The 23452-nt window shown below is 41.5% G+C and overlaps 1 protein-coding gene across 1 annotated transcript in view; it reads left to right on the top strand.

The window, feature by feature from the left end:
- The window catches only part of CSGALNACT1 (chondroitin sulfate N-acetylgalactosaminyltransferase 1), a 512632-nt gene that overhangs the window by 180982 nt on the left and 308198 nt on the right, over nucleotides 1–23452 (top strand). The window lies entirely within an intron of this gene.

Genomic DNA, 23452 nt, shown 5'->3' on the forward strand with positions numbered 1-23452 from the left:
GTGGACTTCCTCCTAGAATACAGTTTTTGACTTATTGCACCGTTAACATCCCACTCCTTTAGGTTTGGTTTACCTCAAAAAACCTTTTTTGATATTAAAAATAAAAGTTTACAAACACTTTAATGTTTTCATTCGTTTTCATTTGCTTACTTCGGTGCTATTTTCCATTCTTATTAGTATCACTCATCTAGGGATCAATGAATGTTCCTGGGTTCAGTTTGCAGAGGTGAGTAGGGGGGCTTTAACAGTACCCAAACAGTTCCTTCTTTGGGTACTCTTTGTTTGGGGTGAGAATGCTCTCACTCCTCTTCTGTAACCTCCTGCCTGTAAATCACCCGGTCACATGCTCTATCAAAGGACAAATACGCTTCTGTGCTGTGACTTTGTCCGATTGTGTGTAGAGAATTCCGATCGGACAAAGTGCCACGCATGCTCAGATCAAATTCCTAGACCAAAGCTATTGGCTACTAGCCTGAACGTAGTCCCATCGTAACGAAAATACGTCATCACGTTATGTACAATCAGATTTTCCGACAACTTTGTCCGACGGTGTGTATGCAACACAAGTTTCGGACAAAATCCGTCGGACAAAATCCGATGGATTTTGTTGTCGGAATGTCCGACTGTGTGTACAAGGGCTTACTTTATCCAAAATGGAAAAAAATATGTTTTGCCTTTAGTTCTTGTTTAACTCTGAAATTTTCTGGCACAATAACAACCTTTCAAGATGTTAAACGTTGACCAGTATCTGCCAAAAAGTTGATCAGCAGAATTAGATTGTTTCAAGGCTCACATATTGACACAAAGGCCAGCTAATGATGTAAAGTCTCTGGTGGGGACTATTCAAGCATGCCATTTTTCAGGAAAGAACAGTCCTACATTTGAACAACTCCTAATGATATACAGTATGTCTGTAGAGGTCTAAAGTGTAGAAGATGAAACCTGAAACAAAGCTTATATATTTTCTGATGTGTCCACACTGCATACAGGAAACATTATGAAAAGGCCTTTCTGGAATTTGATAGATTTCCATCTTATGTTTCTGGGTATCTTTATTTCACTGAGAAAATGTAAACAGTAGTATACTGAGAATCCTGCTAATCCAGCTAGCCTCCTGGGCTTGTGGAAGGTATGAATATATTATTATAAATGATTGTGCTTTGCTAACAATAGCTCATCAGTCTCTACTTTTCTTCTGGTTTATGGATGACGGACATACGGCTTTATTTCAAATACACCCTATGTCTTCATTGTATCTTTATACTGTTCACTCTTGTATTTTCCACCATTTTATCTTTCTTTCAATAAAAATCATTGAACAAATAAATAAGTAAATAAATGATTGTGCTTTATATTATCCCGCAGTTATGGAGACTAGGGACCAAAATACATTGCAAAGATGATTACACATGCTTAGACTTGTGGCTCCTTAGCACCTATTGTATGGCTCTTCGGGCTCCTGCAAACAGTGATCTCTTTTTTGTTTTGCTTAATTATGTTATCAAAGGAAAGATATCATTTAGAAATTAGGGATGCACCAAATGGGTTTTTTGGTGCCGAAACCGATACCGAAAATGAAAAATACACTAGGCCGAAAACCAAAACAGCACCGGTACCAAAAATGACTGTTTTTAAAAAATATTTTTATACAGGAAATGGTCAGAGACTGGGGACATGGTTCAGGAGGTGGTCAGAAACTGGGGACATGGTACAGGAGGTGGTCAGAGACTGGGGACATGGTACAGGAGGTGGTCAGAGACTGGGGACATGGTACAGGAGGTGGTCAGAGACTGGGGACATGGTACAGGAGGTGGTCAGAGACTGGCGACATGGTACAGGAGGTGGTCAGAGACTGGCGACATGGTACAGGAGGTGGTCAGAGACTGGCGACATGGTACAGGAGGTGGTCAGAGACTGGCGGCATGGTACAGGAGTTGGTCAGAGACTGGCGACATGGTACAGGAGGTGGTCAGAGACTGGCGGCATGGTACAGGAGGTGGTCAGAGACTGGCGACATGGTACAGGAGGTGGTCAGAAACTGGCGACATGGTACAGGAGGTGGTCAGAGACTGGCGACATGGTGCAGGAGGTGGTCAGAGACTGGCGACATGGTACAGGAGGTGGTCAGAGACTGGCGACATGATAAAAGAGATAAGTGTGTTGTCCCCATTGCAGCCAGTGTTGTCCCCAGTGCAGCCAGTGTTGTCCCCAGTGCAGCCAGTGTTGTCCCCAGTGCAGCCAGTGATGCCCCCTGTGCAACCAGTGATGGACGGGTGATCTGTCTATCAAAGTTCCCCGGACAAGGGGGAGGGGCTGTATGTCACGGCGCGCGACGGGGGAACACACAGCTATTGAAATTAAAGTTGTGATGTTCCCGGCGCTCTATTGAACCAGATGGCAGAGGCTGCTCTCCTGCGCTATATACCTCCCACGATGGGCGGCACCAGGGGCAGGGGTGGTGCCCCGCCCCATTTTCGGCTCAATTATCTGCCGTTTTTTCCTTTCGGCAAATTGCCGAAAAGGGCATTTTCGGCTGATATGTTTCGGCGGCTGAAATTTCGTTGCATCCCTAATTTAGAGATTATTGTCTAGTAGTTAAAGCCGGGCATAGATGGTTTGGAATCTCAGCTCGTTCAGAAGGAAACCGGGCAAGATTCAAATTATGTATGGGCAGGCTGATTGTACCCAAGTTGAGTGTGTGGTCAACTTGGGTACAACCAGCCTGGTGGAATTTATATGCAGTTGTTGCTAGTGGCTGTTATAGCTGCTAGAAGTAATCACTGTGAACACAATGGCTCCGAGGGATTCTCCTGTCAGCATGTTCTGTGTTGATGGGGGAATCGAGACATTTTCTTTCCTGCAACCCGTGTACAGGTAAGAAAATTGCTCAGTCTTTGGCTGGCCTTAAGTGGTTTCATTAATTTAGTTTATGCTATTTTCCATTTTTTTTTTGCCCATCCCATATCTCTTTTTTTTGTTTATCAAATGTAGCTCATGTAAGGGCCTCAGATGATATACAGAGGTGAAACAAATCTCCCTACATAAGTTTTACATGCATATCTGCTGTCTTCAGCTTACTGTAGTCTTTTAACCCCCCCGGCGGTATTCCCGAGTCTGGCTCGGGGTGAAATTGTTGTACTATTAGCGGCAACCCCGAGCCAGACTCGGAACCGCATCGCTGGATCCAGGATGAGCTTACTTACCTTGTCCCCTGGATCCAGCGATGTCCCCCCGCTGTACCAGCGAGCCGCCCTCCGCTCGATCTATCACATTGCCGAGCCCCGTTCCCTGCGAGCGTTGCGACGCACGGGGATGGAGTTCGGCGACAAATTCAAAAAGTAAAACACACAAACATTACATACACTATAATGTAATCTTACAAATGACATTGCTGTATGTAATTATTTCACATCCCCTTTGTCCCTAGTGGTCTGCCCAGTGCCCTGCATGCAGTTTTATATTATAAAACTGTTCTTTATGCCAGGAAACTGAAGATTGTCCATAGCAAACATTTTTACATCCCTTTACATCAAAAGTGGGTTTAGATCAGCTAGAAAACAGCGATAATAAATTGGAATCACTCGCAGAATTGAGCGATAGTGATTTGTGGGGAGATCCGTCATCAAATACTGAAAAGTAATGACTGACAATTCTGCAACTGAGCAAATTTCTGTGTTTTGATTTGAATACATTATTGAATATTTTTTATTATTGTTAGATTATTATTTGGTATAATTATAGTTATTTATTATATTATAATTTATTATTTCATTTTTCAAACTTTATCATACCCGGGATGTCTACTAGACTCTAGTTTGGACAGATTTAAGTGAGTTATTCCTAATGCCGCGTACACACGGGCGGACTGTATGGCGTACTTAGTCCGTCGAAACACATTTCAGCGGACAATCCGCTCGTGTGTGGGCTTCAGCAGACTTTTTCAGCGTGCAGTCCGGCGTACTAAGAATTTCGGATTTTTCGAAATTCTGTCCGTCGTACTTTGGTTTCAGCGGACAATCCGCTCGTCAGTATGCTAGTTCGACGGACTAAGAATGGCGCATGCCCAGAAAGGATTTACACGGCGGAAGGGTGCTTTGCTGTGTCTTGGACTTCCTATTTCTAGTGCCGTCGTACGTGCTGTACACGTCATCGCTCAAGCTTTCGACGGACTGTTTGTGCATCCGTGTGTGGTCAAGTCCGTTCAGTCGAAAGTACGACGGACTGTCCGTCGGATTGTATGACGAACTAAGTACGCCATACAGTCCGCCCGTGTGTACGCGGCATAAGAATCACAGGCCTACAATTTTCATGCAAAATAATTGTACCGCTTTCAGCACCTAAAATCTGAAATAATCATACTGCCAGGGAGGTTAAAGTGCACATCGTGTTAGAAATTTGCTCTACTTGTTAAGCACTGATTGGAGGAAAAGGCACACACCCCCACTCCACATAGGCAGAGGAAGGAAGGAATGTGCAGAGCTGTGCTCTGAATTGACCCGCTCTCTGCTAATCTATTTAAAGGCAACCAACCCCGACACAAATTTCAGGCTGGTTTTATCTCAGTTGTCAGAGAACTTTTCAGAAGTTATGCTGATAACAGACGAATGGGCCAGCAGGAAGGCTCAGGACTCAGTGCTTTGGAGAGAGATAAGAAGAGATAAGATAAGAAAATACTGCAGATATATGTGCCTAAGTCACATTTCCTGAATCAGATTTGCATCCACTTTAAATGGGAGGAAAAAGACATGGTAAGCTGCAATATAATAAATGATTGCTTTAGGGTTTATTACCACTTATTGTAATAAATGCTAGGTAATCAGGTGATCTCTGTTCGGCAGTAAACCCCAACTAGGACACATTCGGGGACATTTACCAAAAGTGGAGAGTGCAAAATCTGGTGCAGTTCTGCCTAGAAACCAATCAGCTTCCAGGTTGTTTGTCAAAGCTTAATTGAGCAAGCTGAAGTTAGAAGCTGATTGGCTACCATGCACGGCTGCACCAGATTTGGCACTCTCCAGTTTTAGTAAATCAACCCTTGTAGTACTGAGATGTGGATTGGACCCAAGAAGCTTTTGGAGACTTCACGTTGATGAATCAGGGATGTGAAGAGTGCTATTTTCAGCCTACGTACTAGTTTGACTCAAGGATGATGACATAGGGACTTTACAGGGGCACTATGGTGAAAATCTAAGAATGAGGGGGCGGGTGTATACAAAAAAGGTGCTGCTTCTAATTAATGAGGTGATACTTGAATTTCCAGGTTCTGTGTGCTGCTGCGTTCAATGAATATATAGGGACTGTTCTAAGGTCACTGTGATGCCAAACATAAAATATACAAGAAAAAAAAGGTGTGCAGTAAAGTGTGTAGGAGTTTATTTTCATTCACAAGCATGTTTTCTCTTGTACCTTTTTAATATTCAGAGAATGGACATTAAAAACAACTAACTACTGCTAGTGTGTGAAATAGGTGTGTTCTGTTTCCAATGTTCTCAAGAGCTCACTCTACCTTGATAACTGATTCCTTGCCAAAATTTACTAACCTATGATGTAAATCTACTTTATTTTGGCAAAAAGCCTTGCAAATCCTGTTATTGAGTCTCATTGCCAAATTTGTAGAACTATAGCCATTTTACACAGATGGTTCCATAAATGCACTGATTCAGACAGGCCAAAAAACGCATTACAATGGAAAACATGACAGTATGCTTTTGTTGTCTAGTCACTGACCAGCACATCCTAGGATGTCGTATTCCTATTTACAGTATCTCACAAAAGTGAGTACACCCCTCACATAAATATTTTATTATATCTTTTCATGTGACAGCACTGAAGAAATTACACTTTGCTAGAATGTAATGTAGTAAGTGTACAGCTTGGAATAACAGTGTAAATTTGCTGTCCCCTCAAAATAACTCAACACACAGCCATTAATGTCTAAACAGCTGTCAGGAAAAGTGAGTACACTCCTAAGTGAAAATTGCCAAGACCCTGAAACTGAGCTGCAGCATGGTGGCCAAGACCCTACAGTGGTTTAACAGGACAGGTGTCGTCATGGTCAACCAAAAAAGTTGAGTGCACATGTTCAACGCCATATCCAGATGTTGTCTTTGGAAAATAGATGTATGAGTGCTGCCAGCATTACTGCAGAGGTTGAAGGTGTGGGGGGGGGTCAACCTGTCAGTGCTCAGATCATACGTTGCACACTGCATCAAATTGGTCTGCATAGCTGTCGTCCCAGAAGGAAGCCTCTTCTAAAGAAGATGCACAAGAAAGCCCACAAACAGTTTGCTGAAGACAAGCAGACTAAGGACATGGATTACTGGAACCATGTCCTGTGGTCTGATGAGACCAAGATAAACTTATTTGGTTCAGATGGTGTCAAGCATGTGTGGCGGCAACCAGGTGAGGAGTACAAAGACACGTGTGTCTTGCCTACAGTCAAGCATGGTGGTGGGAGTATCATGGTCTGGGCCTGCATGAGTGCTGCCGGCACTGGGGAGCTACAGTTCATTGAGGGAACCATGAATGCCAACATGTACTGTGACATACTGAAGCAGAGCATGATCCCCTCCCTTTAGAGACTGGGCCACAGGGCAGTATTCCAACATGATAATGACCCCAAACACACCTCCAAGACGTCCACTGCCTTGCTAAAGAAGCTGAGGGTAAAGGTGATGGACTGGCCAAGCATGTCTCCAGACCTAAACCCTATTGAGCATCTGTGGGTCATTCTCAAAAGGAAGGTGGAGGAGTGCAAGGTCTCTAACATCCACCAGCTCCGCAATGTCATCACGGTGGAGTGGAAGAGGACTCCAGTAGCAACCTGTGAAGCTCTGGTGAACTCCATGCCCAAGAGGATTAAGGCAGTGCAGAAAAAAATTGGGGCCACACACAAAATATTGACACTTTGGGTCCAATTTGGACATTTTCACTTAGGGGTGTACTCAGTTTTGTTGCCAGCCATTTAGACATTAATGGCTGTGTGTTGAGTTAATTTGAGGGGACAGCAAATTTGCACTGTTATACAAGATGTACACTCACTACTTTACATTGTAACAAAGTGTCATTTCTTCAGTGTTGTCACATGAAAAGATATAATATAATATTTACAAAAATGTGAGGGGTGTACTCACTTCTGTGAGATACTGTATCTTATTTTTCTCTTGGATTAATCTAGATGACTGGACATTAGCTAAATAGAAAAACAACTAATGACCAGCTTGCTCTTAAAGCCATCATTAAAACAAAATCATTATTAGTTATACGATAATCAATGTTTATAATGTCAAGCATTAAAGCTAATGATTAAGCAACCTAGAGTAACAATTTGAAAATAAAGTGATAGATGCTTGTAGCCTGCATATTTATTTTATTTTTTTTCGTTTCTTGGACTATGCATAGTTTGCATTTTTATTTGTAGTTAAAAAGTAAGGTAATAAAAGTTGTAGCCCCAAATGGTACATTAAAGTAGATTTAGGTTGGGAGGAATCGGTTCATTGATGATTCTAGCTGTGACCAGCTTGCTAATTCAGTCAGTGAAACTAAGTGTCCTACTTCCAAAAGTGCAGTGAATGTCTGCTCTTTTCTGACAAATCTGATATTGTATCATCAAGTTAGTCCTATGATCAAAGTTACAAATAAAAAATAAATGGATATGATGGTGTGACACACTATAGCAACAGTGGTATATGGAAATTGGAATTTGGCAAATGCGGAGTTGGGGTTGTTCATTTTATTAAAAAAATACAGGTCATCTATGTTATTCCCTGATGCATGTAGACTTGAAAAAGAACTATGGCCAAAGATTTTTTTTGATCATACTTCTCTTCTGGCTCACAGGAGTGCACTTACCTTTGCTTTCCTGGGACAGTTTTACTGCTACGGGGCAGCACCTGTGCGATGAATCATGTACATATACGTGATCTGACACCTCCTTGTAGGGAGCACGCATGCACGCCGCTATATTTACACACAGTGGAAGCCGATCGGTAGGTGCAGGGTACTCAATGTCCCCCGGCAGCCGCCAATCCAAAGGTAGAGACACAGAACTGTGACCTGCCTATGTAAACAAGGCAGATCACCATTCTAACAGGAGGAAAGGGATGAAGTTTGTGTCTGCAAAGCAGGGAATAAATTCTATCTATTCCCCTAGTAAAAGCATCTCACACAGTATGGTAAAACACTGTCTAGGCACACAGGTAACCCTTTGATTGCCCCTCATGTTAACCCTTCCCAGCCAGTGTCATTAGTGCAGTGCATATTTTTAGCACTGATCACTGTATTAGTGTCACTGGTCCCCAAAAAGTGTCAAAAGTGTCAGAATGTCTGCTGCAATATCGCAGTCCCTCTATAAGTCGCTGATTGCTACCATAACTAGCAAAACAAATGTAATAAATAAAAATATCCTATAGTTTATAGTCGCTATAACTTTTGCACAAACCAATCAATATATGCTTATTGGGATTTTTTTGACCAATTTCTATTGTATTTTTGGACGACAACTGTACTGATTAAACAAAAATCATATGATCTGGTATCGTACGAGAACATTTTTCGTGTTTGTCAGATCGGATAATATCGGATGAACTGTCGTGATCGGCTCTTGAAAGCTCTGTACTAACAATCCGATTATCGTACGATTTTTTCGAAAGCTGTATTTTTTTCAGATTTTTCTCATGGTGTGTACGGGCCATTAGGATGGGCAAAACTGCACAGTGAAGCTATCTGGGGCAGGACTGAAGGTATTTTGTTAGGTGGGATTTACTAAGGGTTGAAGGTAGGAAGCTGTAAAGAACAACTTCACCAACATTGAAGGTCCTTTAAGCTGCAAGGTGCCCCCAAAAACCTAAAGCATGAGGAGCTCCAACTTCATCCCACTTTACTATTAGTCATTGTGGGTTTCGTTCACATTGTGGGGGGGTTTGGGCGAGATGGGTACAAGTTTTTTGGAAAGTTTGAACACTAGTTAATACAGGATATGCTTTATTTGTAGACTTTAGTGACAAGAGCATCTAGCCATTCATTTGAGGATGAAGCCTAGTTTGCTATTGGCAAACTTCTATTCACCTTTGCTGCAGTGTTCTTTGCTCACCTGTGTAGCTGTAAAGTTATTATCTTGCTATGCCTGGGACTCCTCCTTTTACCGTTGCCATAGCAACATTACCGTATGACATCACCTTGACTCATGCACATAAAAGTGCATTAGGTGTAATTGTTCTGCTCACTTCTCAAGTGTCATCCAGCCGGGTAAGTTTCACAGAGCTGTCTTGTGGCTGAGTTGTGCATTTGGATGGATGACTTCTCGGTTAATCTGTAATGAGTTTCATGTGATTTTCTGCAAAGCAATTAATAGCAATTTACTGTAACTGCAGTTCAAGCAACAGTACACCGAAAAAAAACCAAAGATATAAAGGAGAACAATTTTGATAGTTGGGTAGAGGCATGGCCAGGTTCCCACAGTGCTGAACAGTTTCTAAGCACAATTAATGACAATGTAAGATAACCATGGATCTATCTGTAATGGGCGTGTTAAAGTCTTTCTTGACATTTTACATGTAATTATAGTAATTTATCAATGACTTGTTTGTTAAAATCTCATTGCAGCGTCGTTTTTGAGTTCTTTTCTGGTTGCTGTTTGCATTAGCTGAAGCAGAACATTTGTTACACAGTGTAATCTTTAGACAATGCAGTCTACATATGTAACAAAAGTATGTGTCACGGCAGTCTCGTGGGGTATATCACATACATGTATTAACAGTTACATTGTTAAATTTGTCTTAGAGCCACAGATTTCTTTAAAACCATACTCTAAAGTTGAAATGATTGATTTGCCACATTCATAAAGCACAATAGTTTCCCCCATCCATCTGCATGTTCTCCTTACATTTGCCCAGCATCTGGATTCTCTATATTTCATTGAGAAATTCAGGTTTGCATAACATTTAGTATATTCAGAATTTTCGGTACGTTTACATATGTGGGATCCGATTGCTTTGAAACATTTCATGTTTTTTTAGCAATAACATTTGTTTCCTGTACATACCAGGTTTGCTCAGTCTTGCTTATATGTAGTTACCCTCCTCTAGTTAGGTTGTAAGTCTTAATTTAATTTTTGAAGCACAATATAAAGGGAAGCGCAACCTAACACAATAAACCTTAATGTGCGTACACAATCAGAATTTACGACCACAAATGTTCGATGTGAGCTTTTTGTCGGAAGTTCCGACAGTGTGTAGGCTCCATCGAATTTCCGACAACAGATGTTTGAGAGCTGGATCTCAAATTTTCCAACAACAAAATCCATAGTCGTAACTTCCAAGCGTGTGTAGACAATTCCGATGCAAAAAAAGTCCACACTTCGGAATCAAGCAGAAGAGCCACACTGGCTATTGAACTTAATTTTTCTCGTCTCGTCGTACTTGTTGTACGTCATCGCATTCTTGACATTCGGAATTTCCGACAACATTTGTGCGACTGTGTGTATGCAAGACAAGTTTCAGCCAACATCCGTTGGAAAAAAATCCACAATTTAGTTGTTGGAAATTACAATCGTCTGTACGCTACTTAAGGCTACTTTCACACTGAGGTGCTTTACAGGAGCTATAGCACTAAAAGTAGCGCCTGTAAAGCGCCTCCCCTGTCAATACAGCGTGAAAGCATGAGGACTTTCACACTGGAGCGGTGCACTGGCAGGACGCTTAAAAAAGTCCTGCAAGCAGCATCTTTGAGGCGCTTTAGGAGCGGTATATACACCGCACCTAAAGCGCATTAAAATCAATGCGCCGCTTTGCAGGTGCTTTTAATCCTTTTTCTGAAAATTGCCGCTAAAATATCGGTAAAGTGCCGTTAAAAATAGCAGCGCTTTACCCCCGACGCCTCAGTGTGAAAGTGCCCTTAATTGAGTTAACATAAACACACAAAGTAGGATTGCACTTGCAAGGAAAAAATGCATCCTGAAAAACTTGTCTTGCACAAATGCTAGAGACACAGCAGCAGTTTTGGATACAGATTATTTGGAAGCCCTTGTTGGACAGTTCAAAGCATAGCGGCATACACCCCGCAACATCCTTATTGTTTCCTTTTTGGAGTGTATGCTGTATACTGGCTGTACCTCAATGTGCACAAGGGATATATTGGATTTCAATTTAGTTTTTGGCCTCACTCTAGTCAGTGGAGCAGTAACCTATTGTTTCTGTCTGGTCAGGGCTTTCTAGACTGGGTGTTTGACTTATTCTGCCTGCTTCTGGGAGAAGCATCCAGAATACAGAGCAGGGAGGATAAAATATTAACCACTTCCATACCGGACCTATTCTGGCACTCCTCTTTGACATGTAAAAATCATAATTTTTTTGCCAGAAAATTACTCAGAACCCCCAAACATTATATATATATATATATATATATATATATATATATATATATATATATATTTTTTTTTTTAGCAGATACCCTAGGCAAGGGATATGCAATTAGCGGACCTCCAGCTGTTGCAAAACTAGAAGTCCCATCATGCCTCTGCCTCTGGGTGTCATGCTTGTGGCTGTCAGAATCTTGCTATGCCTCATGGGACTTGTAGTTCTGCAACAGCTGGAGGTCCGCTAATTGCATATGCCTGCCCTAGGCAATAAAATGGCGGTCATTGCAACTTTTTATGTCACACAGTATTTGCGCAACAATTTTTCAAATGCGTTTTTAAAAATAAAAAAAAAACTGTTTTATGAATTAAAAAGCAACAAAACAATAAAGTTAGACCAGTTTTTTTGTATAATGTAAAAGATGATGTTACGTTGAGTAAATAGACACCTAACATGTCACGCTTTAAAATTGTGCACACTTGTGGAATAGTGGCAAGCTTTGGTACTTAAAAATCTCCATAGGCGACGTTTTCAATTTTTTTTTACAGGTTATCAGTTTAGAGTTACAGAGGAGGTCTAGTGATAGAATTGTTGCTCTCACTCTAATGCACACCGAGATACCTCACATGTGTGATTTGAATGGCGTTTACATATGCGGGCACCACTTGTGCATGCATTTGCTTCTGTGCGCAAGCACATGGGGACGGGGGCAATTTTTGTGTATTTTTGCTGAAATTTTGCACTTGATAAGCTATTAATACCGCTAAAATATCATGTTATATAAATAATTGGAACTACCACAATTTTTTATTCTCCAGCATCTCTGCTTTCAGAAAATATGTACAGGAGGTTTTTAAGTAGTCCTCGAGCCTAAAAGTATGAAATTGTCAGCCACACCCACCCCATAATTGCCTTACCCAACCACCATAATTATAATAAAAAGAACAAGAAGTTATGGCAAATAATGGCCACGGCACTTTTATTGGATTAAAGCTTTATCAAAAATCAACAAAATTCAAACTTTATTATTACATAACCATATTCAACATAACATCAATACAATCGCTCATTATTAGCCCTTGTACACACGGTCGGACATTCCGATGGACAATGTCCCATAGGACCGTGTTGTCGGATAATCCGACAGTGTGTGGGCTCCATTGGACTGTTTCCGTCTGAGTATCCGACGGACCAAGTTTTCCAGCTGGGCTATAAAATTTTCCGACAACATGATCCGATCGGACTTTGTCCGATCATGTGTAGAGAATTCCGATCGGACAAAGTGCCACGCATGCTCAGATCAAATTCCTAGACCAAAGCTATTGGCTACTAGCCCGAACGTAGTCCCGTCCTAAAAAAATAACGTCATCACATTAAGTACGATCGGATTTTCTGACAACTTTGTCCGACTGTGTGTATGCAACAGTTTCGGACAAAATCCGACGGATTTGGTTCTCGGGATGTCCGACCGTGTGTACAAGGGCTTAGAACTCAAGAAAAAGAATACAACTTGTATCAGAATAGAACCCCCCCCCCATATATCCAGGGTTACCTATCCACATAAAAGTGCACATGACTTGGGCTGGAGGGCGGGAGTTCTTCAGCTGGATGGGTCAAAGAGGAAGTCCCAGCCTCTGTAGCCCCTTATATGCATATCCCTGGAATTCCAGAAATTTCCAGGTGTTCCCATTGTATCTCAATAGAACAGCTCATTAGCATTTAAAGTGACAGTACTCCCTATACCAGGGCTCGACAAAACCCGGGCGCCAGGTCGCATTGGCGACTAGAAATAGCGACCTCGCGCCTGGGGCAGCACAGCTGGGGGTATCCTGTCTGGCCGCGGCTTTGAGGCCTTCTGCGGTCCTATGATTCCTTATGGAATCTGGCGCCCTCTTGTGGTCGCCGTTGGTATGACAAACCAGCAATGCTAATGAAGCTTCCTCTTCCTGTTTTATATTACCTGCCTCTTCTTCCCTTTATTTAGAACCCCCTAAACATTATATATATTTTTTATTCTAACACCCTAGAGAATAAAATGGTGGTTGTTGCAATACTGTCTGTCACACCGTATTTGTGCAGCGGACTTACAAGCGCACTTTTGTTGGGAAAAATAATTTAGTTAATAAAAAAATAAGACAACAGTAAAGTTAGCCCAATTATTTTTTATATTGTGAAAGATAATGTTACGCCGAGTAAATTGATACCCAACATGTCACGCTTCAAAATTGCACCCGCTCATGGAATGACGACAAACTTTTACCCTTTAAAATCTCCATAGGCGACGTTTAAAAAAATTCTACAGGTTGCACGTCTTGAGTTACAGAGGAGGTCTGGGGCTAGAATTATTGCTCTCGCTCTACCGATCACGGCGCTACCTCCTATGTGTGGTTCGAACACCGATTTTATATGCGGGCAGGACAGGGCGCGTTTAAAAATTATTATTTTTTCTGCTTATTTTAACTTTTTTTTTTTTCCACTGTTCTTTTAAAAAAAATGTTGTGTCACTTTTATTCTTATTACAAGGAATGTAAAAATCCCTTGTAATAGAAAAAGCATGACAGGTCCTCTTAAAGGGGTTGTAAAGGTAAATGTTTTTTCACCTTAATGCATTCTATGCATTAAGGTGAAAAAACATCTCACACTGCCGGCGCCCCCAGTCCCCCCGTTTTACTTACCTGACCCCTCGAAAATCCCGCGCTCGCCCCCGCCGTCCTCTTCGCCGCTCAGCCTGGCCGCTGATTGGCTGGAGTGGATGGATTGAAAGCAGCGCAGCCATTGGCTCGCGCTGCGGTCAGTCACATCCAATGACGCAGCGCGCCGGGGGCGGGGCCTTGTGATACAGCGAGCGGCTATAGCCGCCGGCTGTATCACGGGAGCGCGCCCGCAGTGCTTCTCACCAATGCGAGGGAGCTCGCATTAACGTGAGAAGCACCTGCGGGAGGAAGCAGAGACAGCCGCCGAGGGACCCCAGAAGAGCAGGTTCGGGGCCACTCTGTGCAAAACAAGCTGCACAGTGGAGGTAAGTATGACATGTTTGTTATTTTAAAAAAATAAAAATTTTTACTTTACAACCCCTTTAAATATGAGATCTGGGGTCAGAGAGACCTCGGATCTCATATTTACACTAAAATGCAATTGAAAAAAAAAATTGTCATTTGAAAAAAATAAATAAAATGTCACTCTAAGAGCTATGGGCAATGACTTGGAGACGGGGGGGGGGGGCGACGGCGCTGCTATCTTCCCCTCACTCGTCTCCATGTCAGACCTGGCGCCTAACTTTTTAAGCTGGCTCCTAGATTCCAAGCAAATTTGTCAACCCCTGCCCTATACCACTGCCTATACTTATAATAGTAACAATCATTAATATTACAAAATAGGGCTGGGGAGGCTACAATCTCAAGAAAGGGGCCCCAATTAGTGCTCCCCTTTTATCATTCTTGAAACGTGCAAAAAATGAAAAACAACTCTGGCAGCAAAAGGGTCAATGAGCTATTCAATTAATTAATTATAATTTTTTTCTATTATCTGGAGTGCTCCTTTAACAACAAATACATTATAAATGAGTCATTTTGACACTTTTCCATATTTAAAAAACAACATGAAAAAAGCTGGAATTCACCTTCAGTTTCTTAGGATTCTTAAGTTATCTTTTGTATGTACGTATAAATAATGAAAATAAAGTAGAGTCTTGTGTTCAAAAGCATTTTTACATATTGCAGTTCTACCCTATAATGTGCTAACATCTTTGTAGAGATGGCAACAGAATTCAGCCTTTATATTCATGAAGTAGCAGAGTGAGTAATGAAGACACTGACAGGTCTTTTTTTTAAATATGGAAATAATAGGGATGAAAATAATGCTGAAAGGAACCAGACATAAGTGAGGCTTCACTATAGTTACAGACCTGTCGTCAGAAGGATGCTTTGTTCTTTATTTTAAAGGAAATCTACATTTTGGTCTTCTAATCTAATCTGCTGAAAATACTCCCGATACTTACCTGACAGTAGCTTAAAGCTGCCCATAGATGATTTTTTTTTTTTTTTTCATTCAAGCAAGGTGGATGGAGAAATTCCCCCACTGGAACATTGAATTCTGACAGAGGGACCTGCTGATTGAAAAGATTTTTCCAACGTGTCCCTTTGACAGAAGTCAATAAACTTCTGTCGAGTGGGGATGGCCACCCACTAATTAAAATTAGGCTGGTTCCTGCTGAACCCACCAAATTTAATCAGAGTATGGCCAGCTTTAAGCTTCCTTTGGGAACTGGCACTGGGATAAATTAATTGCATGGAGTGTCATCTGTGTGTATCTTTGTCCCAAAACAATGCCTGTATGGACCAGAGAAGTATTGAAATAATCTTTTTTTGTAGGTTAGAGGACTGAATTGGGTGGAACATGATAGTAAAAGCTTTAGTTTTGCTTTAATACTTTCTTATACATATGAGCAAGGAGTACAAATGTAAGTAATCATAATGTAGCGCTGGCTCCTGACGAGCATGCACGATATGTTTTTGAAAGTTAATATTCCTGAAACCACAGTTGGGTTTTAGGGCTAATTTTACTAAGTTATGATTTCAGTACCACTGGGTTCTCCTTTAGCGGACGGTTGTCGCTGTCACCCCCGGCAAGTGGTAGTAACGCAGTTCAGCTGGGTGTATTGCACAAGGCTGGTTTCTCTGAAGGATCCTGGAGGCTCAGTTGAAGGACACTTCATGGATCCACACTAATACGGTATCGCCAGACCGGCTGAGAGATACTGGTACCGTCTGATAGCTCTATAAATTTGTCTATGTCCCTCAGTTATGCTCAAGTCTGTGGTAGAGACTTTTTCTCAAGTATTCTATGCTCATGTCTGTGGCAGAGACTTTACTTGACACCCTACCGGCTGCTAGGCCTAGTGAGAGGAGGTCTATCCGGGGGTTGTGAAAATCCAGCTGTGAAATGGTTATTCTCTGAATTTCTTCTATAAAAACTTTCCATTTTTGACAGTCCAAAGCACCTGAACTGCCTCCTAACCCTCTACCCTAAACTGAGAGATTCTTTTTCTATTTGAAATAAATAACCTAAAAGAAGATCCATTGTCAGTTTCTACATTTCTTTGGGCCATCTACCGCGGGAAACCCTAGACAGAGACGAGGTCAAGAAGGTAACGGTAAGCCCAATAAAACCAGCAGCTCCTTCTGGGGTCAGTGCTACAATAATAATGCACAATAATTCTGCTTGCCTTTTGAGGCACAATGGGCCTAGGTACAAATCAACTGTAGACTTAATGGGATAACCCCCCCCCCCGCTTCCTGACCCCGTTTAAGAAAACACGCTTATAACTATTTGGTTGAAAAGGGCAAGGCCACAGCTTTATTTAAATTCCAACAAATAACATGTGAGCACTTTAAACCAGTGCCAGTCACAGTTGTAATGTGAGCACGCTTTAACATGAACTATGTGAATTCCAAAAGGGGTCTGTCCTTACCAAGAGTGCTGGACAGAAAACCTACTTCCAATTTTCAATCAAGGGCATAGCTCATTACTACAACTTTAATGCTGGCAAGGTCAATAAATCACAGCAAGCTGTGACATACCATCAAGAAAAAAAAGGGCAGGAGGGTGGGCAGCTCTTCCAGCCACATTCTTCAAAAGGCCCAGAATTCCCTGGGGCAATACTTTTCTGAGCTCAGGCCCAGCCCAGCCCCCATAGTTTGACCAATCCTTGATGACCACTCACCCACTGCATTGCCCAGCACCTGGCTGTACCCCTGTCAGTCAAGGTTCTCTTTCCGTATAGGGGCTCAAGAGGCCTTCATTAGTGTGCAACTCTGTGCAAGTCTGTCTGTCCGGTCACAATAGCTGCTAACACCCTGTCAAAGTCTATGGCAGGCTGATATATGCTAAAGCTGAACTACGCTAAACTCTGAACTGAGTGGTACTCATGTTTAGAGCCCTAGGTGTTCAGGGATGTATGCCTGGGTTTTCCTGAAAGCATACAGCCTAAGCATCACTGTATTTAGGGCCATTTCACTCTATGTGCCTAAGACCAAAGTGTTTTTATGGTACTATTTACTTTTTTTTTTTTACTTTTTTTTAAACTTTTAAGCTTTTTTTTTTTTTGCTTATATATGTTTTCCAGGCGGTAGAAACCTTTTGTACAGCTCAATGGAATGAACTCACTGTATACATCCTCTAAATCTGTAGGCAGTCAGTAAGGGTTGGGTGCAGGGTGGGTACAGGGTGGGTACATTGTTCAGGATGAAGGTGAAGGAGGCAGATTGGGCATAATTCATAAATCAAAAATAGTTTTCAGATAAATGTTCAAATAAAGTTAACATAATTCCAATTGAATTTGTTAGGTCATAACCATCAACCTGTCTGCCAATCTGATGTAAAATTGACCTTTTACATGATTGGTTGGGGTCTGCTGATGCATATTTTTTTTGGACATATTATTGCACCGAGATATATTGATCTCTATAAACTTTATATCCAGGTGGTTCACACATTTACATTTGTAATGTATGTAATGACAGGTAAGGTACAGATAAAATTATTTATAATACATAGTAATGTAATACACAGATACTGTATATCATGCAGAGATGCAATATGTTGTGTCTCCATGTTATTTCGGGAGACAGCACACTCCCTTCATGAGCCTGCATAACTAAATATAGACCACAAAATGGCTTGCTCCTTAAGTACGGGCATTTCAAGAGATGGCATGCTCCCTTTGTCAGCCTGCAGGCTCCAGAAATGCTCTCCCAGCATTCCTTGCATGCACACAGAGTTTACGGTGGTGGTGCTGTACAGGGTGACTCCTCCACCAGCAATCACAGCAGTCCCAGTAGCTTCTGTTCCAGCAACCCCAGAAGCCTGGTGGCATCAGCATCTCTCCCTGCAGGGGAGTTTGTCTCACCCAGCTCATTATGCCGAACCATCCATTCATGATTGGATGTTGTCATTCACAGATATGTCCTGACATGCATACCCTTGTAAGTGCAACAATTTTTGAAAATGTCAATGAATTTACTGCACTGTATGGCTACTTGGCACCATTTTTCGCTTTTGTTTTAGCTACAACAGATACAGTATCCGTTCCCCAAGCTTAAAGTGTTACTAAACCCAGGACCCTGCATTCACTATATCTGGTCTCCCACAGTACACAGAGCATGGACAATTATTTTAGTAAATATAAATGTCTAAATAGCTTTTCACACCAGCAGTATATAACAGTCTTGTGACTTCTATCAATGGGTGGTTAAAGCTTGTGGGAGGAGTTTTGATACTGCACTGGCTGTCCTATGAAGATGAAGGAACCCTGACGCCCTGTCTGGACAGTGCTGATTGGCCCTGTGCTGATCACATGCACTCTCCCAAGAAAGAAAACAAAAACTAGCAATACGCACCAAACTGAGCATGTGCAGCCTGACTCCAATCACTCTGTCTTATCCAGACTTCTGGAATCCCTGGAAGAAGAGGAGGATCTGTGCATACAGGATCAGACAACTCTTTTACACAATGCAGAGGATTAAACCCTTAGGTTCCACAGTATAACAAGCATGCGTTACTGCATATACAGAATGATTTTACTGTTGTGGGCTTAGTAACACTTTAGGGAGGTAGCCTTGTTTCAGCCATTTTTTTAGCCATTAGGTCAAAGTTCAGTTATCAGCTACACCTTCAAGAATTTGTTTTTATGTTTGCTATTTGCTACCCTATTGTTACAGTATATCATTTTTGTTTTCAATTTTATTTCCCTTGGATACATGAGGGTTATTTATGAAAGGCAAATCCACTTTGCACTACAAGTGCACTTGGAAATAAAGTTGCTGTAGATCCGAGGGGGACATGCAAGGAAAATAAAAAACAGCATTTTAGCTTGCACATGATTGGATGATAAAATCAGCAGAGCTTCCCTTCATTTCAGATCTACCCCTTAGATTTACAGCGACTGCATTTCCAAGGGCACTTTCAGTGCAATGTGGATTTGCCTTTTGTAAATAACCCCCATTGCCATCTATAGTATTCTACATGACTTACTTCTCCTCTGTGTTTAGTGTACTGTCTCATTTAACCCTTATCCTTTTAACAACTGATATTGCTAGGTTGTGGTTGTACGCCAATGGCAATTTTTCTTGTTTCCTGTTTACTAAAAAACTGTGTATGTTTAATGCTTTCAGGAGTTTGCATTCTGTTATAAATCACAATAAGAACATTTCTGTGCTTTGGCATTTGGACTCAATTATATGTGCATACTGAAATATTTTTAGAGCACAACTTGCTGGTGAGGCATTTTATTTATGCAGTATTATCATGAACGTTATGTAACTTCCGCTCCTTTTACACCAGCAGTATCATTTGCCACCCCCCATGAAAAGTGATCTGTGGTGGATCGCCTTATAGGAGGTGATGAAAAAAGGTTAGCCATGTTTTGGAGGCAATACCACTGCTTCCTGATGCCTATTTTTTTTTTCTTCTTCATTTATTTTCCCTTTTTTTTAATGCTGAATGGCATTGTCAACCTTACATTGCTGGACCGTGGCGCAACTGTGAACAAGCATTTGACTTTTGGTTTTGACACAGACCCATTCATTTATATAGGAGAGTTTAACAGGCATGTGAAAGGTGTCCAAAATAATTATCTTCTCACTCTGCAGTCCTCTTGCCAGTGCTTGCCTCGGGCATAGCAAAGCAGCCTTCTCCTTGCTAGCTGGGGTGTTGGATGACAGTGTGCCCTGTCCAACATCACAGCTAGCATTACAGAGCACTTAGGAAGATGGGACACAACACAGTATGTACTTTTGTCCCATCGGACTCAATATTGTTAAAAAAAAAACCAAAAAAAAAAACCACTTCTTTAAAGAAGCATGAAACAAGCAAAACCCCAAACAAAACTCCGCTGCCTTCTATTTGTTCATGTGGTATAGTAGCATAGTGGATAAGTGGATAGCGCTATTGCAGCTGTGGGTCAAGATTTTCATTTCTGATGGGACTGTCTAGAGATTTTATGTTCTCTGTTTGCATATGGTTTCTCCTGGGTGCTTCAGCTTCCTCCAAAAACACAAACATAAGGGTAGGACAAGTGGTTTCCTTGCTAATTGTTCCTAATGTGTATGGTGTATGAGTGTAGCGGGGATAATGGGCTGTGAGATTCTTCAGGTTTCAAGAAACTAGTGTGAGTAGTTCTATGTATTTTATTTTGTCAGTGCTATATAAATTGAGAAATATAATAAAGTTAAAACAAAAAAGGATATATATATATATATATATATATATATATATATATATATATATATATATTTATTAATAATAATAATAATACTAAATAAATGAATATATATATATATATATATATATATATATATATATATATATATATATTCTATGATATACTGTATATACAGCAGGTAAAATAAGTATTGAACACATCACCTTTTTTCTAGGTAAATATATTTCTAAAGGTTCTATTGACATTAAATTTTCACCACATGTCGGTAACCACCCATGCAACCAGGAGAGGGGGCCCCCCGCCGCGATGCGGTGCCCCCTGCCGCTTACCGGAGCCGCTGGCAGCGGCTGAGGTGTTCGGAACCTTCCTGTGGCCTGACATGGAGACAAGTGAGGGGAAGATGGCCCCCACCCGTCTCCATATCATTGCAGGACAGAAGCAACGTCAAAACGTCACTTACGCCCATAGCTTTTAAAGGGCCATTTTTTTTTTATTATTGCATTTTAGTCTAAATATGAGATCTGAGGTCTTTTTGACCCCCAGATCTCATATTTAGGAGGTCTTGTCATGCTTTTTTTTCTATTACAGGGAATGTTTACATTCCTTGTAATAGTAATAAAAGTGACACCATTTTTTTTTTTTTTTTAAACCGTGTAAAAAAATACAAAAGGTAAAATAAAATAGAATAAAAACAAAAGTTTTAACCAGCCCCGGGCCATTTTGCTGGTCAAAGACCAGACCACTTTTTGCGATTCGGCACGGCGTTGCTTTAACTGACTATTGCGCGGTCATGCGACGTGGCTCCCAAACAAAATTGACGTCCTTTTTTTCCCACAAATAGAGCTTTCTTTTGGTGGTATTTGACCCCCCCCCCCCTTTTTTTTGCGCTAAAATAGAGCGACAATTTTGAAAAAAACACATTCTTTTTTACTTTTTGTTATAATAAATATACCCCAAAAATATATAAAAAAAACATTTTTTCCCCTCAGGTTAGGCTGATATGTATTCTTCTACATATTTTTGGTAAAAAAAATCGCAATAAGTGATTATTGATTGGTTTGTGCAAAAGTTATAGCGTTTACAAAATAGGGGATAGTTTGGGAAACAATGGGAAGAGTTTAGGTTCTCAAATGGACTGAAAGAATATTTATAATTTAAAAGAGGGGGAGAGGGAAGAAGAGAGAGAGGGTTAAAGAGGTGTAACATGGATATTAGGGGGGAGGGGAGATAGGTGAGGAGGGGGAAAATGTAAGAAAGGTAATAAGGAGTGGGGTTTGTTTGTTTTTTTCTTCTCTGTGTGTTTCGTGGTATGTTGGATGTTATAAATGTGGAATATATTGAGTGGGTTTTATGTATGATGTTGTAAATGAACCAGTATGTATTATGGTTATTTTTTTTTTAAATAATAAAAAGAAGATTTGAAACAAAATAGGGGATAGTTTTATGACATTTTTATTAATACTTTTTTTTTTACTAGTAATGGCGGTGCTCAGTGATTTTTTTTGTGACTGCGACGTTATGGCGGACACATCAGACATTTTTGACACATTTTCGGGACCATTGTCATTTATACAGCAATCACTGCTATACAAATGCACTGATTCCTGTGTAAATGACACTGGCTGTGAAGGGGTTAACCAGTGGGTGGCAGTGTAGGGGTTAAGTGTTCCTAGGGGTGTGTTACAAACTGTGGGGGGCTGGGCTTTCTTTTAGTGAAAACTTATCTCTGCTCCAATCACATGGAGCAGAGATCAGCGTCACTTGCTGCTAGGCAGAGCGGGGAGATGCTGTTTACAACGGCATCTCCCAGTTCAGCCGTCCCGGGAGACAATCGCGGGTATGCCCGCGGCGATCAAGTCCACAGGACCCGCAACCGGACTCACGGGGGTCCTGACCGGCACGAGAGTGCGCCGCCAGCGGCGCACTCGCGATGGTAGGGCGGCATTTAAGATTGGACGTACCTGTATGCCAATATGCCTGCCCGTGCCATTCTGCCAACGTACATCTGCGTGCGCCGGTCGGGAAGTGGTTAAACATGCCCCATCTCGACGAGCTCGTGTGCAGAAGTGGATGCATATGTGATTAGCGCCCGGCGCATATGAAAACGGTGTTCAAACCACACATGTGAGATATCGCCACGATCGTTAGAGCGAGAGCAATAATTCTAGCCCTAGACCTCCTCTGTAACTCAATACACTCAACATGTAGAATTTTTTAAACTTATAGACATATGGACATTTTTAAGGGTAAAAGTTTGTTGCCATTTCACGAGTGAACGCAATTATGAAGTGTGACATGTTGGGTATCAATTTACTCAGCGTGACATTATCTTTGACAATATAAAAGAAAAAAAATTGGGCTAACTTTACTGTTGTCTTATTTTTTTATTCAAAAAAGTGTATTTTTTCCAAAAAAAGTGCGCTTGTAAGACTGCTGCGCAAATACGGGGTGACAAAAAGTATTAGAACAACCGCCATTTTATTCTCTAGGGTGTTAGAAAAAAATGTATAATGTTTGGGGGTTCTAAGTCATTTTCTAGCAAAAAAAAAAAAAACTGTTTTTAACCACTTAACAACCGCCCATTGCCGATTAACGGCTTCAGGGCGGTTGTTTAACTCTGAGAGGCCGTTAATTAACGGCCTCCCAGAATTCTGCTCTCGCGCGCCCCCTGGGGCGCGCACACGAGAGCATCTGTGACCGCTGGGTCCAGTGGACCCGGCGCATCACGAATCACGGTAAACGGCCGCTCATCGCGGCCGTTTACCACGTGATCGCTCCGTCAAATGACGGAGTGATCACTTGTAAACAAGCCGGCGTCATGTTATGACGCCGGTTCCTCCCTCCCCTCTCTGTACCGATCGGTACAGCGGAGGGGGAA

Source organism: Lithobates pipiens, unplaced genomic scaffold (assembly GCF_037356315.1).
Source record: "Lithobates pipiens isolate NorthernLeopardFrog02 unplaced genomic scaffold, aLitPip1_a1.2 Scaffold_13, whole genome shotgun sequence".
NCBI classification, from domain to species: domain Eukaryota; kingdom Metazoa; phylum Chordata; class Amphibia; order Anura; family Ranidae; genus Lithobates; species Lithobates pipiens.